Consider the following 5,993-nt stretch of genomic DNA (forward strand, 5'->3'; position numbering starts at 1 on the left):
GGGAGGGAGACAGACATGGAGACATCTTATACCACCTGTTTTGTATCTCAAACTAATTCAATCAAGATTTATTCTCACCTGATAAAGGTATCAGGGCTAAAGGGGGTGATTGATTTACTGACTCAATTCTCACACATTTAAAAAAAATGGATTTTAAAGCTAAGGGGGACAGATCAGCAAAACCAATCAAAATATTAACTAAGATTATAGTATATTAAATATTCTATAACAGCCCCTCCCCCACCCACCCACCTCTGCAAAGAGTGAAGGGAGATGTATTTTGTCAAGTCTTCTCCACTTGTTTATGCACACCATTTAAATGAATCCAGAAATCAGCATGGATTGACTATTGCCAAAACAAAAGTGCACTAGAAAATAAAAGGAGGGAGCCTTTTTCAGTTAACTAGCAATCACAATAATTTTCCACACCCCTAAGTCTGACACACCCAGTTCTCTCTTCCCCTCTGGGGCTTTTCTAACAGTTTTATGTGAGACTTTGATCTGCCCCCCCCCCTACCCCTTTGCCTTTTTCCCATGCTCACTCCAGCATTTATTTTCACTTCTTCCCCTAAAACCCTGGCCACAGCTGTTATGCATTTTCCCTAGGCAAGTCTTATTTGCAGGTTTAGCACTTAACCTGAAATCTGTTGCCTTGCCCATTATTTCTAAGAGAGTGAGTTTTCCCTGTCATGCATGCAGACTTTGTGTGTGGAGTTGTGGGGGCATTGTGGAGTCTAGAGACCCGATATTTGCTTAGTGGCTCACTGATGAAATTCTATTCAAAGTATTTCACATTTGGCATTTCACTCAGACAGATGTAAATAGACACATAATCTTTGAAGGAAAACCATTAGAAATATATTTACCATGAAGAACCAATCTTTGGATCACCAAAGCAGCCTGAAATGAGGTCACTTTGTCCTTTGCCAGTGTCACCAGGCACCTGACTTGAATTCGTCGTTTCTACCCAACATGCAGAGAACAGAAAACTCTCTGTGGAGAAGCAGGAAAGTACAAAGTGAAACTAGTGGCCACCCTTCTGTTACAAAGGCAAACAAGGTGGCCAGCCCGTTGAAGTGAATGATTGTGTACCCAGATGGTAGCTAGGAGATGGCTCACAAACTGACAAAATGATTTAGGGTCCTTCCTCTAATTGTGTAGAGAAAGCATAGACCAGAACAGGGGTTCTTAATCTGGAGTTCATGAGAATAGATAGATAGATAGATAGATAGATAGATAGATAGATAGATAGATAGATAGATCTTTACATAGATGTATTTAAATATAATTGGTTTCCTTTGTAATTTCATGTATTTTGTTTTATGCATTTAAAATATTATCCTAAGAAGGGATTCATAAGCTTCATCAGACTGCCAAAGGAGTCCATGACCAAAAAAAAGTTTAAAAATCCGGATAAGTAGTTAGGAAGACCTAAGTTCATAGTCCATTTCTTACACATGCTGACTTTGCTGGGCAAATCATCTGACATCTCAATCTCCCCAAGGCAACTGAGACTTTAAGTTGCAGAGTAGTTATTGACCTACATTGCTAGGGAAGGAATGAGAGAACAAGCATTTATTAAGTGCCTACTGTATGCCATGTACTGTATGTGCTAAGCACTTTAAAATATCTCGTTTCATTCCATTGGTAGAAGAGGAGTTCCCTAATGACATCATGATGTCATTGGCCTTCTTTGAGAACTAAGGACAAACAACAACAGCAAATCACAAATCTGGTCCAAAACCTAAAACTAAAACATCAGTATACATATGGAACAAAACCAAAATAACCTCCAGTTAGAACCACAGTCAGTCATCTTTACTGTCTCTAGTTCATTGACTTTTCTTTTTTCACTTCTGGGTCTTGTTAACCTTCATTCACCACTAGCCATATGCTGGGCCTAAATATATAAATAATTAACTGTCATGTCCAACTATTATGGTAACTGACATTCATATAGCACTTTAAAGCTTGCAAAGCCCCTTGGAGAGATCATCTCATTTGAAGTAGCTTTTGAGCAGAAGAACTATTCTAATGAAACTAGAATAGGAGTTTCTGAAATCCCAACCCCAACCACAAGGCCCATTTTGAACAGAAAACAAAGAGAAAAATGAACTCTCTGAGTAGTGATCTCATGGGTCCTGACATTTTCAAACAGGTGACAAGGGTGTGTAGGGATGGAGTCTTTATGAATGATGAATAAATTACAAAGTACATTTAAATCTATTTTTGCTCTGGCTTCAAACTCTGATAATATCATGCATTATGTAAATATTGTGATAACATTGAACTGTCACTGTACCAAAGGGATGAATAATGGAGGAGAAGGCTTGGGTTAGATTTCTGGTGGGTAATATAATCATGAGAAGTTAGACTAGATGATGGTACTAACAAATGCAAATTCAATCGAGTTGGTTCCAAATATTTCCATCCTAATCCCAGAGCTCATTTTCAAAACCCACATAACTATCTATTTCAGAGCTAGCATAATATAATATGCAGTAGAAATGGAGTAGAAGCAATCAGGGAGGAAGAGTTCTGTTCATTTTTAGATAGATATGAACCTGCAAGGTTCAAGGTTCATTTCTGGAAGCAGGGGCTCAAGGAAGGCTGCTTTTAGTGGGAGTAGAGTCCACTTACATCACTTACAAGTGTGTTGTAGAAAAAGAACAGCATAGTCAGACCAGTGCTTTGGTGTATCATTTTGTTCTCCTTAGCTGTGTCTGACTTCTTCAAGTCTGCCCCTTGCAACAAGAACTCGGGTTTGTACGTAACCAAAATGTGTTCATTAATCTCATTAATTTTTTCCTTATAAAATGTTGTTGCTTCAGCATTTCTACCAAATCTTTGTGGGTATTTCCTCTATGGGGGCATACCCCTATCCATTCCCTAACTTCTTTTTATTTGATTACTGTTCATGCCTTTCCATGAATATTCAATAAAGGAAACACATAGTTCATTGGAGGTCCTCCTCTGGTTCTTTATAAATGTCTTCCATGGTTCAAGAACTCTGGGTTTACATAAACTATATCTGATCCTGGGGACCTGAGCTCCCTATGCGTGGTAAAGGGAGGAGGTCATTTTCTTTAGCTTGTTATCCCACCCTGGAATAAAACTCTGGGGAAATCTAAATAGAGCTTGGTTATATCTCATATCTAGGTTTCCCCAAATGTGAGTAACAGGGCCCTCAATTTCTGCACAGGCACTCAGTGTACAACAAGGGTATTGGTATAGGGCAGCCTTTATTTCATCTATCAAGTATAATGAAAAGAACTCACAAGAGCCATGAACAAATACAGAAATATAAAAGATTCCAATAGCCTGTTGGCTCATGACATTCCCCCTAGAAGATAAAAACACTTCTTGGGACTACTAAACAATATTCCCCATTCCTCTCGGACCCAAGCCATCTGGGAAGCTTATAGTAATATCATGGAGGAAGAGTGTTACCCAGGTCCATCCAGTTTTCCTAGCTCCTAGTAGGGATTTAGTCCTTTAAAAAAAAAAAAAGCAGGTAACCAGGACCTAGAAGCCCAGAACTTCCTCCTTAGGTTGACCTGGGCAAACATGGGACATCCACCATGTGTTTCTCCTGCCAGTCACTATTTTCTGTTCTTGGCATGGGACAGGGAGAAATCCTCCCCTCTATCCCCCAAACATTTTTGTGCTCTGTCCTGTGAGTACAAAGGAAAAAAAGTAAGATTCTTGAAGGCAGGTACTGTTTTATTTTTCTCTTTCTATCCTCAGCAACTAGCATAGTACCAGACACACAGTAGTTGGTTAATGGATTATTACAGATTGACTGACAAATTGATTGAAGAAAAAGAGGAAAGTGTGAACACAGTTCACAGTTTGCCAGTGATCTCTTATTTATCAAATCTAATAGCCACTTCTCAAACTCTATCTTTCTTGATCACTTTGGGTCATCTGTCATGGCTGACCACCTTTTCCTTGTGAATATTCTCTCCTCTAGGTTTTCATGACCCTGATCTCTCCTGTTTCTCTACCCATCTATGTGTCTGACCATGACATCTTTATTAATTCCTCATCCTTGTTATACCCACTGACCATGAGTGTCCTACAAGGCTCTCTCCTAGGACTCCTTACTCTTTTCTTTACTATCTCCCTTAGTGGTATTGTTTGGTGTCCCCACCCACCCACCCACCCAGGGACACCAAAAACTGTTGCATTCTCATAATGTGTTGTGATAGAACCATCTCAAAGAATTCAGAGTCAAACCACCTCTAATCCAAGCACAGGCCTTCACTGAGATTGACATGAAGCCGGCTAATTTTTAAGAGGAACCAGCAACTTTAGAGCAAGATGGACTTTTTATAGGGTAAAGATGCAATTACATAACAGAAATATGAATATTAAAAAGGCAGGAGGGGTTTGTTAAGGAATTAGGTAATAGGGGAGGGGTCCCAGTCACAGTAGAACTGTGCATGTGATTACCCACAATGCATACAGAAAAACCCATTGGGAGGGTAATAACCCTCTCTATGTCATAGATTCACTCTAGGTCAGTTCTTTACTATTACTGCACAGGTGTCTGTTTATGGAAAGTCCCTTCTGTTGTTTTGGGGTCCACATCCTGCTTGGACATCCTGGTGGTGCTGCTTTCTAACTGGCTGAGTATTGTGGTCCTGTCTAAGACGAGATGGATGTAGATGGTGCAGTAGAAGCACAAACTTGGCCTGAGCTCCTGCTCCAATCACTTTCAATACATGTAAAAAAAAATGACTCTAAACAAACTTTAGAGCTACAGAACCCTCAAAGTGACAGAGAGAAACAAATCTGCTGAAGGCAGCCTGGCAGGTGAACAGGAAGGGTCTATCACACTGAGCTGGGAGACAAGTGCAGTCCCGAACCATGAGGTTCTGGCCCCAGGGCAGCCCCAACCAGGAGTGGCCAGAGCAGACTTCAGGAGAGTGAATCACCAGCAGCTGTGGCAGTCTCCAGACATCTCAACCCATAAATGTCAAAGGCAAAGTAAAAGGTCAAAGTAAAAGTAAAAGTAAACTCTGTTTGAACAGGGGGGAATGGAAGAGCATGGTCTGGCCCCTGCCCCTGGGGTGAGAAGCAGTGGAGGTGGGGCAACTGTGCAGCCCCACCACGTGGCTACCTCAGAAACTCCTGGCCTGTAGATTGTAGGGGAACCAAGCAACCATTCAGAGAGTAATTGCCCTTGCTTTAACCTGCTTGGATCTGAATCACGTTCTTGGGTAATGGCCCTGGAGTGTGTGGCCAGTGAGCCAGAGCATATGGGGGCTGTAGAGAGGCACCCTCCCAATAGCTCCAGCAACTGCAAAAACCCCAGTGATTTGGGACAAAGTTCTCTCCATTCTGAAGCAGAGTTCTACCATAGCAAAGAGCTCAAAAGTCAAGTAATTGGCTGGCAATATGAGCAAGCAGAGGAAGCACAAACAGACCATACAATCCTTTTTTTGGAGACGAAAAGGGTCAAAGCATGGAGCAGGAGGAAGACAATGAAGTCAGAACTCCTGCATCAAAAGCCTCCAAGAAAAATATGAATTGATTACAGGCCATGGAGGAGATCAAGAAAGATTTTGAAAATCAAGTAAGAGAAGTGGAGGAAAAATTGGGAAGAGAAATGATAATGATGTAAGAAAATAATGAAAAGTGAGTCAACAGCCTGCTAAAGGAGACCCAAAAATACACTGAAGAAAATAACACCTTAAAAAATGGATTAACTGAAACAGCAAAAGAGGCCTAAAAAGCCAGTGAGGAGAAGAATGCCTTAAAAAGCCAAATTTGCCAGATGGAAAAGGAATTTCAAAAACTCACTAAAGAGAATAACTCCTTCAAAATTAGATTGGAGCAACTGGAAGCTAATTACTTTATGAGAAATCAAGATACTATTAAACAGATACAAACAAGTGAAAAGATAGAAGGCAATGTGAAATATCTCATTGGAAAAACCACTGACCTGGAAAATAGATCCAAAAGAGATAATTTTAAAATTATTGGAC

The sequence above is a fragment of the Petaurus breviceps genome, unplaced genomic scaffold (genome assembly GCF_028583685.1).
Source record: "Petaurus breviceps papuanus isolate PSGF00001 unplaced genomic scaffold, PetGlider_PUasm1.0 90977, whole genome shotgun sequence".
Taxonomy (NCBI): Eukaryota; Metazoa; Chordata; class Mammalia; order Diprotodontia; family Petauridae; genus Petaurus; species Petaurus breviceps.